The sequence below is a fragment of the Nycticebus coucang genome, chromosome 7, assembly GCF_027406575.1.
Source record: "Nycticebus coucang isolate mNycCou1 chromosome 7, mNycCou1.pri, whole genome shotgun sequence".
Classification (NCBI taxonomy): domain Eukaryota; kingdom Metazoa; phylum Chordata; class Mammalia; order Primates; family Lorisidae; genus Nycticebus; species Nycticebus coucang.
The window spans coordinates 104,079,313-104,092,333 of record NC_069786.1 but is presented as its reverse complement, the minus strand read 5'-3'; the positions used below and the strand labels follow the sequence as shown (position 1 = coordinate 104,092,333).

Sequence of the window (13,021 nt, the reverse complement as noted above, 5' to 3'; positions counted from 1 at the left end):
TCCCTTTAATATAACAGCAAGGTTCATCTATTTTATTGGTTCTCTGTCGGTCACTATAAAGAAATGAGATTCATACAAGACATGCTTGGTCAGAAAGTAAGGTAACAAAATAGCCCACCTCCAGTCCAGCACCATACTATACATAAAAATGATAGTGGTGACTGGAATCCCCAAATTCATTGTGCACCCACTCTACAATGTACCCACACTTTGCTCTATCCCTCCCCTTCCTTATCACCCCACCTTAACCACCTGCCCCCCATTTCTTTCCCTTTGAAAGAAAGTATCCTGTATATAAAATTTCTCTTGCCCCCTCAGCATCGTTTTCATCTCTCCTTAGCTTCTCTAGAATCATATGACTTACCTACTCCCTCGTGGATCAAATTTCCTTGTGTCAGGCATGGGATATAGACCTCTCCAGCATGGTTCTATATTCCTTCTCATACATTAAGCCTGTGCTAAGCAGTTCAATAGGCCAACCAGGGGCCATGCAGAGTGCTGTGAGGTCATGCTAAGCTGTGACTAAGGAGAGAAAAGCTGGAACAACAAGGCTCCAAGAGCAAAGTACTCCAGGGAACCGCTAGTCCCAGTGAGTGGGTGCCGAGTGGGAGAAGCAATGCCTTCAGCCAACTTGGCCACTTCCCCTCTTGGCCTGGGATCTGGCCTGTCTGCAGATTCTGTTGGCCATTTTTGTGTTGATGGACAGATTAAAAACCTCACACAGTGGTTACCAACCAAGAAGAAATACTACTAGAACAATAAGAATGTATGGAATAAAACTCACCAAAAAAACCTGGTTACAGTTAAGATGAGATAAAGTTAGATACAATGGCCAGGGCGGCACCTGTAGCTCAAAGGAGTAGGGTACCGGCCCCATATGTCGGAGGTGGCAGGTTCAAATCCAGCCCTGGACAAAAATTGCAAAAAAAAAAAAAAAAAATAGACACAATGGCCAAAGGTTGTGGGATGAGAAATGCTGTGAGAACTCATCCTCCTCCTCAGTGCAGGGATACCCTGTAAAACAAGAGTGGAAAACTCAAATGCCTCCAGGAACAAGCAGGTAATGAAAAAAGTGAAGGGACCAGACAATAAGGAATGATGGGGACTGTGGCAAACAAGAAAGTGTACACCGTGTCTACTCAGACACCCTACACAGCTCCACCTCATTGTTATCTCCAGGCTAATGAACCCAGTGCCACTAATTTTTTTATTTTTCCCGCTTTGTTTTCTGACTTTAAAACTGTTAAATGTTATCTCCACTTTCTAATGTTAAAAGCTGCCTGAAGTCCCTCTCTGCCTATGGACGCGGCCAAGGAAGCATCGTTTAAGTCTTTCTTCCCACTGCCATGATGTCTGAGTCAGAGTCTCCTAAAGAGCTGGAACAGCTGCAGCAGCTCTTCATTGGAGGGTTGAGCTTTGAAAGCACTACGAGAGTCTGAGGAGCCACTGTAAGCAGTGGGGGACGCTCACAGACTGCGTGGTAGTGAGACATCCGAAAACCAAGCGCTCCAGGGGCTTTGGGTCTGTCCCATATGCCACCGTGGAGGAGGCGGATGCAGCAGTGAATGCAAGGCTACACAAGGTGGCTGGAAGAGTCGTGGAACCGAAGAGAGCTGTTTCCAGAGAAGATTCTCAAAGACCTGCTGCCCACTTCACTGTGAAAAAGATCTTTGCGGGTGGCATTAAAGAAGACACTGAAGAACATCATGTAACAGACTGTTTTGAACAGTGCAGGGAAATGGAAGTGATTGAAATCATGACTGACCGAGGAGTGAAGACGGGCTTTGCCATTGTTACATTGACCATGATTCTGTGGATAAGACTGTCAGAAATACCATACTGTGAATCGCCACAGCTGTCAAGTAAGGAAAGCCCTGTCAAAGCAAGAGATGGCTAGTGCTTCGTCCAGCCAAAGAGGTCGAAGTGGTTCTGGAAACTTTGGTGGGGGTCGTGGAGGTGGTTTTGGTGGAAATGACAACTTTGACCATGGACAAAACTTCAGTGGCCGTGGTGGCTTTAGTGACAGCCGTGGTGGTGGTGGATATGGTGGCAGTGAGGAAGGCTACAAAGGATTTGGTAATGATGGAAACAGTTTTGGAGGTGGTGGAAGTTACAATGATTTTGGCAATTACAACAATCAGTCACCAAATGTTGGACCCATGAAGGGAGGAAATTCTGGAGGCAGAGGCTCTGGCCCTTATGGTGGTGGTGGTCAATACTTTGCCAAACCACAAAGACAAGGTGGCTATGGTTTTAGCCTCTAAAACACCAGTAGCAGCAGTAACTATGGCAGTGGCAGAAGGTTTTAATTACTCCCAGGAAACAAAGCTTAGCAGGAGAAGAGAGCCAGAGAAGTGACAGGGAAGTGACAGGTTACAACAGATTTGTGAACTCAGCCAAGCACAGTGGTGGCGGGGCCTAGCTGCTACAGAGAAGACATGTTTTAGACAATACTCATGTGTATGGGCAAAAAACTCGAGGTCTGTATTTGTAATTAATTGTATAACAGGTTATTTTAGTTTCTGTTCTGTGGAAAGTGTAAAGCATCCCAACAGAGGATATTAATGTAGTTTTTTTTTTGCACCCATGCTGTTGATTGCTGAATGTAATAGTCTGATCATGACACTGAATAGATATGTCTTTTAAAAAATAAATAAAATAAAACTGCCTGAAGTCAAAGAAAAGATGAAAATGGACGAGACCTGGCTCACAGAAGTGACTTCTGCTCTATGAAGAACCTGGCTAATGCCCCAATACACATGACAGCAACTCTAACCCTGAGCTCTTCCTTACACTGAATTGAAGCCTATATTGGCATCACCTCTGCTTTAGACTACACAGTTCTACCCTGTGGATCAACATAGAATAACTGTCCTCATATTTCCTGTTTTGTTCTTAAAATGTCCCCCAAAACTATGTCTAAGACTTTGTTACCTCTTAAGTTTTCTAATCCGTCTACTTTTGCTCCCCAAACTATTTTTTTTCTTTTCTTTAAATTGTTTTCTTTGTACGCCTTCTCAGGTATCTACAGTGACTTCCTGTTGCCTTTCAAATGTGTCTATGGTCTGACCCATGGTTACCTATTTAAATCTCACAGTTTGTACCTTCCACAGTAACATATTGCTAGCTGAAAATGATTCTTCCTTTCCTGATGTTTCTTTCCAAGCGGCTGGAAGTCTATTATGTTTCACTCCTCTGTCCTTTGCTCTTTCCACCTCTGGAGTATAGAAGTGATTTACTTGAGCAAATTTGAGAAGAAACTGGGCATGCTCACATCAGCTTGCTTTTCTCCTGCCTAGGGTTTCCTTTCTACTACTAGAATTGAGCTACCCACAGAGAACAGAAATCTTCCATTGGTAAGAGTGGTGTTTTAGCCTCTATGTGTCTTTCAATTTGTACAGAACTTAGTTAGAGAACTGAAAGGCTATTCATTGTGCCTTCTGAAAAATGCAATTCATCATGTTCTATCCCAATTCAGGAGACTCTGAAATACCACAAATGGTATTTCATACAGCTAAAAGGTAATGCCTTTTACCTTGCCCAGGGTAGTCCTACAGCATTTCAAAGAGCTTAGTTAAGGCCAAGCATGGTGGTTCATGTCTATAATCCTAACACTCTGGGAGGCCAAGGAAGGTAGATTGCCTGAGCTCATGAGTTCAAGACCAGCCTGAGCCAGAGTGAAACCCCATCTCTAAAAATAGCCAGGTGTTGTGGCGGGTGCCTGTAGTCCCAGCTACTTGGGAGGCTGAGGCAAGAGAATCGCTTGAGCCCAAGAGTTTGAGATTGCTGCAATCTGTGATGCCATAGCACTCTACAGAGGGCAATGAAGTGAGACTCTGTCTCAAAACAAACAACAAACAAACAAAACCCAAAGAGCTTAGGTAAGCCCACAATAAGGAATACCGAGTTTTACCAAGTTAGTTATATTACAGATCATAGAGGATGTGAGTGTGCCCCCACCACCATCAACCGCATGGGTGTGTGTACATTGGTGGCAATGAGGAGGGAAGCGTCGACGTATTTTTTCTTGCCCATGAAAATGTATTCTGCAGAAAACAAAGACCTGGAAGAACACCAAGGTGACAGGAAGGCAGTGTTTTGCAGCTTTTGCCTCATCAGGGTCCAAAAACAAAGTCTGCTGTCTGCCAGAAGTGACCATCCTAATGGTTCTGGTCCCCTCAGGCCTCAAAGGCCAAGGGATTTGATATCTTAGCACAACAACATGCCTACGCATATGAGCTGAAAAACTGCCTTAAGATCAAGGTTCATAGCTAATTAATCTTTATTTTCCTAGAATTTAGCACAGGGCTGCAGCACTGCAGAATGTTTACTGAAACACAGACGCTGAATTTGCAGGCTCCTTCTGACCCCAGAGAACAGAGGGTGCAGGATGCAAATAACTGGTGTTCTCAGAACACTGGGCTGACTGTTCAGAATCAGCTTGATCAGAGAAACTTGATATTGGTTCTCATCTATCATTTGCATGGATTTTTCTACAGTAATAAAATGTAAGAAACACTGTGAGGCAGGCACACATTTATTGCTGGTAGAAATATAAACGGGTGCCGCTACTCTGGAGATGTGAAACATACACCTTGAAATTTTGATATTCTTTGACTTCAAGAATTCTTCCTAAGGAAAAAGTCAAAACTGCAAACAAAAATTACACCCAGACATGTTTATTACAGCATTATTTTGCACAATAACAGGACATTGCTTAAATAAATTATCATGTGATGGAATTTTATGAAGTTTTTAAAGCCTCATTAATAAAGAGTTTTTTATAACATAGGAAAATGCTTCTGTTGCAAGATTAGGCTACTGAAACAATGCAAGATGGTGCATGAATTATAATTTCAACTATTTTAAATATATCAATTTTCAAAAAAATAATCAAATAACCATTGCGTGATGATGGGATTATAGGCAATTGTTTTCTTCTCTTTGCCTTTCTGTATTTTCTAAATTCTTTATACTCATACTTCCTTATTTTTATAATTATAAGATTATAATAAAATTATGTTTATGGAATCTGCAATTAGATGGACAATTAGAGTAAGCAAAATTAAGAAGCTTGGTTGTGATGTCTAGTATGATTACCACCTTTAAATGTAAAATACATATCTATATTTAAAAAGGGAAACTCCAAAATAACTTGATATTGGCTCTCATCTGTCAATGTGGTTATAACTCCCCAGGTAATAAGATGGAGTAATTCTCATTCTCCTTTTCTGCATTTCTCAATTTCACCCAATAAAAGTAGATTAATTTTATGGTGATAATAACAATCAAAATTCATATTTTTTAATTCAAAATTCAACCCTTAGGCTAATCTCAGTAGGCTTTTCAAAGTAGAATATTAAGCAAGGGGAATTTGGAGGAGGATCTAATTATCATGTGAGCAAGAAATCTTTGGCAAAAACATCAGTGAGACTAGAACAGTCTCATTGTAGCTTGAAAAAGACTCCATTCAACTCCATTATCATAGTCTAGCCTGTGGTCACTGTTAGACTTGAGAACAGCAGTTAAACTTTGACATTTTCTATACTACTGATTTTTTTCACGGTTCTAATAACTTACATCTAAGTCCATTTTTAAATTTAAAGCATTTCTAGAAACAAGATACTGTTTAACAGACAAAGACAAAAAAAAAATTGCAATGTCTCCTTGTTGTCATTCTCATCTTCAACGTGTTTTAGTAAGATTCATTTATCAAGCAGTGACAGATGTGGAAAGTTTACCAAAAAAGGACGCAGCCCTTAGCATATAGTCAAGGAGACTATCTTTCTGCTGATTTGTGTTGACATTAACTAGCAATATGGTTGGTTGACATTTCCTCCTATTACTGGAAAATCTTTCTTCCACTTCATAAATCTGACAGCGTGAGCTTCGAGAAGCTTTATTACTATCTGGCACTATCTCCAGCGGGCTAGAAATTAAGTAGCTCCCTGTTTATAAGGACTCTTACAGAAAGGGGTGGAAACAGAAAGGACCTGAGGGGGCTATCAAAATGCAAAATAATTCAAGGGGTGAAATTTATTTCCTCTGTTTTTCAGAATATAATCTGTCAATCACTTTCTATTTTAATGTGCCAGGACTGAAAAGAAGAAATTAATATCAAACAGCATTTTAGCTGGTAATGAATCATCTATTTTAACTAAGGCTTTTTCTTTCTTAATGGGAAATTCACTATAACCAGGACAGTATTTACCAAAAACCTGCCTTCCCCACATCCCATCCTGAGGCCATAACCCCGAGCCACTTTACCATAAGCATAAGGGTTCGTTGATACACTGGGAGTTCTTATGAACTCCGTCTGAACATTTCTCTCTATTCATTTTACTCACACATTCTAATATTAAAATGAAAAATAGAATGTATATACAGAAAAATAAGTGTCACAGTCCTGTGGAGTAAAACATAATGAATAGAAGAAAGAACGTTGTGGCAGATGGTAGTAGTTGTTCATCATCTCGCTCTTTTCTGGGCACTCAGCTAAATGATATTTCCCAGCCCCCCTTAAGCTGAGAGTAGAAATGTGACTGAGCTCTAGCCAATGGGATGCAGGCAGAAGAGAGGGGCATCTCCTGGGACCTGGACCACTTGCAATCCTGCCTCTCTTGCCTCACTTGCAAATGGAATGGAAAAACGGTGGCTCACACCTATAATCCTTCTCTCCACAAAATAGAAGAATTAGCTGGGCCTGGTGGCACAGGCCTCTATCTCAGCTACTGGGGAGACTGAGGCAGGAGGAATCACTTGAGCCCAGGAGTTGGAGGTTGCAGTGAGCTGCAATGATGCCACTGTACCATAGGCCCAGTGACAGAGCAAGACCTTATCTCAAAAAAAATTTTTAAAGGGCAAGGAAATAAGATAGGAAGTACAGATGGAGGACAACTGTCCAGAAACTGTTCATTAGGGAGTACCTATATTTAATTATTACATCAGCAAAAATTAAACTACTGTTAAGCCACAGAAATGTTTGGGTTATTTATTTTAGCAGTTATCTGACCCTGACTAAAACAAGCAGGATTACATACCTTTAAGTAATTGTTGAAACAGGCATCTACAATAGAGACTTACACCTAAGTTATATCCATGATAAAAACAGAAACTAAAAACAAAGTTTATGGTTTCTCTCTTAGCCAAATAATTCAAATTACTATCTGATTTAGCAAATCACCTGTTCTATAAATGTGGTTAAACATTTAAAACTTTTTTGTACAACTCAGTGGCTGAGGACGCTATATAAGTCGTGATTAGATTTGGTGGACGCCATCACAGAAGAGTTAACATTTCAGCTCCATCTTGAAAGATGAGTCAAAGTAAACTGTGTGTTTAGTGTCCTAGAACTTTAAACAGGAAGACGTTCTTACAGATGAGAAAACCAAAATCCAGAGAAGTTGGAACTCATCCAAGGTCTTACTGCTACTGTGCTATAGCAATCCTTGGTTTAGAGGAGGAATCCCTTGGTTTCCAGGCTAATATTTCCCGTATTTCTCATTTTCCCCATATTGTTTCCTCTAGCAAAGTGTAAGTATTCTCTGAATTATCTGTCATAAGGTGATGACTGCGTGCACTTCCAAATTTTTGAGTATCTATCTGTAGATATACACATACATAATGCACTTTAATGTATATGGGGAGGTTCCCACCTGAGTTAAAGCAGACTGCTAGCACAGTAATGCCCATAATTAAGGAATATAACCTAATCCTGATATGTTCAAATTGCAAAGATGTAGCCTCATACACTATGTGGTAGCTCGTCTCCAGAGATGGCCCCCAATGTGCATGTCTCGTGGTACCCATGTCCTTGAATGTCCTCTTCTCCACTGATTCAAGATTTCCAAAAAATACGGCCAAAGTGGCACAGTTTCAGCCTTTAAAAGGACTGGCTGCTTCTTCTTCCTCCCTCTTGGGACATTCCATCTGGGAAGTGCAGAGCCACAGTGTAAGAAGGACAGGTACCTGATTAGAAAGAATGTACAGAGAAGCCATATGGAGAAGGAGAGGTCTGGTACCACATGGAGGAGAGAGGCCTGGCTGGACTCCTAGGAGTCCAATCACAGCCCCCACATCTGATGGCAGCTAACATCTGACAGCAGTCACAAGACCCCAATTCCTTTAGAAAGGCCTAGTCAAGCACAGAGAAATGAGAGATGATAAAATGGTTGTTTTTGTTTGTTTTTTGAGACAGAGTCTCACTATGTCACCCTCATTAGAGTGCTGTGGCATCACAGCTTACAGCAACCTCAAACTCTTGGGCTTAAGTGATTCTCTTGCCTCAGCCTCCCAAGTAGCTGCCACAATGCCTGGCTATTTTTTTGTTGCAGTTGTCATTGCCATTTAGCAGGCCTAGGCCGGGTTTGAACCCACCAGCCTTGTGTATGTGGCCAGTGCTCTAACCACTCAGAAGTAGGCTCTGAGCCTAAAATGGTTGTTGTTTAAAGTTACTAAGTTTCGAGGTAGTTGGTTACACAGTAATAAATGACCAAAACAGAATTTGGTTCATACAAGTAGAATGTTGCCATAACAAAAACCTAAAATATATGGCATTGGCTTTGGCATTCAGTGGCAGACAGAAACTGGAAGAGTTCTTGAGAAGACCAAGGATGAAAATGTGAAGGACACTGAAGAAATTGCTATTGGAAGCTGTAGAAAAAGTGATCCGACTTATGTCTAGGCCAGTTAGCAAAACTGTCACTTGTAGCACGTAAGATAGAAAGGGTGTAGAATAAACTCAAAGATCTGGCTAAGGAATTTCCAGTCAGAATGTAAGGGCTATCTGGAAAGTATCAAGCCATGTAATGTGAAACATAGAAATATACACCGCTGTTTATAAAACCAATGTATGGTGCCCCATGATCGCATTAATGTACACAGCTATGATTTAAAATTAATTTTAAAAAAAGAAAGAAAAATAGAAATATACCTGGCTAGATAAGTTCTGGACAGCACTGATACCCTCCAGTTCTGCGTCTGCAGTTTCTACATCTGTGCATTCGACCCACTGTAGGTTGGCAATATTTTTTTTTAAAGGCAACTAAAAAAAATACAAATTTTAAAAATACAGTATGATGACTACTAATAAAGCATTTACATTTGGATTAGGTATTATTTTGTTTTTAGACAGTCTTACTCTGTCACTCTGGGTAGAGTGCAGTGGCATCATCATAGCTCACAGCAACCTCAAAGTCCTGGGCTCAAGTGAACCTCCTGCCTCAGCCTCCCCAGTCACTGGGACTACAGGCACTCACCACAATGCCAGGCTAATTTTTCTAATTTTTTATTAGAGGTAGGATCTCGCCTTACTCAGGCTAGTTTTGATCTCCTGAGCTCAAGCAATCCTCTCACTTCTGCCTCTCAGAGTGCTAGGATTACAAGCTTGAGCCACCACACCTGGCCTGTATTTGGTATTATAAGTAAGGATGACTTAATGTATACTGGAGGATGTGCACAAATTATATGCAAATACATCATTTTATATAAGGGACTTGAGCATCTTTGGATTCTGATATCTGTGGGAATCCTGGAACCAATTCCCCATGGAAACTGAAATATCAACTGGCTTCTGGATTCTTTTGGCTGCTTATGCTAACGTACAGGAGGATCATAAGGAACTAAAAAAGTAGCTCCAGTTTTCAACCAGAAGTTGGAGAAAATATAAAGGATTTAGGACTTTTCTGTATTCAAAAATAAAACTTTCTCTTTTTTAGCTTTTCCAGGCAGCAAAAGATTCCAGAAGAGATGGTCTCAGAGCAAAGACATATCCAGGACTCTTTTAGCAGAATATGATCCCAGAGTCAAATTTGTAGCAATGGTGTAACTCATTTGTTGAGATATCAGGAACATTGAGAGGTCCCTCATAGACCCTTCTATCTATACAGAAAGGCTTCTAAGAACCTTAAGGCTGTATCTCATAGATTTTCTCAACCAGACAATAGCCCTTCCAAGAACACTAAGACATGTCCCGCAGCACCTTGCTTCTCAGCCTAGGATAGAAAGGGGTCTATCTCAAGGACAATTGTGCACGTAACTTTTGCCTAATGAAGTGAACTTCTGTATGATTTACAGGGAATTCACAAAGTTTTAAGAAAACTATCCACACAAAAATACTATCAGCTTGAACTAAAAGACACAGACATCAGGCAGCGCCTGTGGCTCAAAGGAGTAGGATGCTGGCGCCATATACCGGAGGTGGTGGGTTCAAACCCAGCCCCGGCCAAAAAACGCAAAAAAAAAAAAAAAAAAAGACACAGACATCATTTAAAATGAAAAGAGGTCTCTGGGCCTCAAATTTATAGTGGTGGAAAGGAAAGATGCCCAGTGGGTGAAGACGGGAGCCTAGGTCATGGAAACAAGAGCCCTGCAGGACCATTCTAGAGAGTAGAAATGGGTTTTAGTCAGAGTTTGCAATAATTTCCCAACTGAACTTTAGGATTGCTATGAACCAGTAGCAGCTATATTCTTTCTATTTTCCCTTTCTTAAATAGGTTTTCTTAAAATACATTTTTAAAATCACTACCTCGCCATTGTTTGTGTGTTGGGTAGGAGTCAGATTATTTACCTTTTACTTCACTAGTCTTCAAATTGATAGGAGGTGAACCTAAGGAAATGGGTGCTTGCTTGGATATGATTTAGATGACCAGATTCTGGATATAAAATCTAAACCTAACGCCATAGTATGACAAGTTTTGTTTTTTTTTTGTAGAGACAGAGTTTCACTTTATGGCCCTGGGTAGAGTGCCGTGGCCTCACACAGCTCACAGCAACCTCCAACTCCTGGGCTTAAGCGATTCTCTTGCCTCAGCCTCCCGAGTAGCTGGGACTAGTATGACAAGTTTTTAACAGCTTTGGAAAGAAAAGTGTATTTTGCATGTGAAAAAGACATGAGTCATTGGGAACCAGGGTGAACTGTGGCAGCGAGTCCCAGGATTCACGTCCTTGCACAGCACCTTCCCACACTGAATCCGGGCTGGCCTGTGAGTTGAGTTAACCAACCAGTAGAATTCAGCAGAAGTAATGCTATACTATTGTCAATCCTAGCCTTTAAAGGAGCTGATACTTTTATGCTTCCTCCATCTCAGGATGCTTGCTTTGGGGAACCCTAAGCTGCCGCAGAGAAGACATGGACTGACTCGTAGTAACAGACGGGGCCCCCGAGTCTACTTGGCAGACGAACAGGGCCCAGTGATCTCAGATAAGTCAAGATGACTCAAACTCCAGCCACCATCTGACTGCAATCACATGAGAGATTCCAAATGAGACAAGAAGAAACACTCAGCTAAGCCTAGTCAATCAAGCTACAGAACTGAAAGATAATAAAGTAATATATATATAAATATACTTTTTTTTTAGAGACAGAGTCTCACTTTATCGCCCTCGATAGAGTGCCATGGTGTCACAGCTCACTGGCCTTAGATGATTCTCTTGCCTCAGCCTCCCGAGCAGCTGGGACTAAAGGCGCCCGCCACAACACCCGGCTACTTTTTTGTTGCAGTCTGCCTGGGGCAGGGTTCAAACCAGCCACCCTCCGTATATGGGGCTGGCGCCCTACCCACTGAGCCACAGGTGCCACCCCTGAAAGATAATAAAATAATATTGTTTTAAGCTGCTAAGTTTTAGAGTTGTTTGTTAACAACCAAGTTTATTAAAACACACTGATTTGCACAATGCCTAAGGACTCCATGGGTATGAGTTTGAACCTATGTACTATCATGGTTCAGAAATATGTAGGCACGTTCAATGGACTTGGGAAGAGGCCACCATGAGCCAGACTCCAGAGAGCATTCTGCCGTAGCAGGCCAGAGTTGAGGGTAAGTGCTGAATAGGAGGAAACAATTGTTATGAGTACAATGAGATCAACTTAAGCCACTCTGATCCAGCTACCTGGCTGCCAATATATCATGGAGTGAAATGACAAGATTATCAGGAAAAAGTGAAATAAACTTATTACTATAAATCTTACAATTCTGCTGCCAGATGTCCTTTTCTCCCCTACCTCACTCCCATCCCTGTCTCCATCCCTATCAACAAGCTGGAGAAAGGAGTGAGCACCAAAGATTGGGAATAGGTTAGCTACCCTGGGTATGCAGCCCAAACAGACACTGGGCACCACCAGTGTGGATGAGCTGAGCAATTCTGACCAATTATTAATGAGGGACAATGAAGGAAGCCACCATGGCAGAGGGATGGCAGGCATAGGCTGTGGACACAAACTGTATGTGAAACAACCTCCCATTTTTTTAGATTCACAGAGAGAAAAAGATGAGAGCAAGGTGAGGGGAGGGGAGGTAGGCTACTGATCAAAATATGTATAGCAACAAACACTTGAAGTCTTCTTATCCAGGAGGCAGAAGCCTGCTGGAGACATGTCAGGTGCCTATATGAATCTTTTTATGAGGTTTGTCACAGTGAGCAAATACCAAGTCTTCATCATTTTTGTATCTATATTCCCAGCCCCATGTCTGGTACACAGTAGGTCTCAATAAGCATGTGCAATCAGAAACACATCAAAAGCTATAGTGACCTCAACTGGAGTCAAGTATGCATAATGTGGACTTATCTACTCTTACTTAGAATGGTCCTTTGTGTTTAAATCAAACTGCAATTGTTGTATGTCAAGTGAAAAAGTCATTAGTAAATACTACGGGTAAACTATGAGTCCTCCCAATCAACAATGGATCTGACTTTGCACACAGCACTAACCTCCCATTTATTAATTAAAGTTATTTCTCAAACTAAGAGATGGGGATGACAGAGATACAGTCGATGAATGATGGTAGAGAAGTGTGACGAAGGATTTTTCCACTGTTACAGGAATCAATTTGTGTCATCAATCACCTTCTGTGTGCAGAAATCTAAGGGGAATAATACCGTCTCCTTCTGACAGCAATGACAGATCAAAACCAAGAACACAAACATATTGAGAACCAGTTTACACAGTGCAGAAAAGGTCTTGTTAATTATGTTACTTCTCCTGAGACCTTCTTTTAATAAGCACCCTGAGTTGCTGGGAAAA

The 13,021-nt window shown here is 41.2% G+C and overlaps 1 pseudogene; it reads left to right on the top strand.

Moving 5' to 3' along the window:
- Positions 1 to 1,349: 1,349 nt before the first annotated feature.
- On the top strand, positions 1,350 to 2,309 carry LOC128590553 (heterogeneous nuclear ribonucleoprotein A1-like; annotated as a pseudogene).
- Positions 2,310 to 13,021: the final 10,712 nt, after the last annotated feature.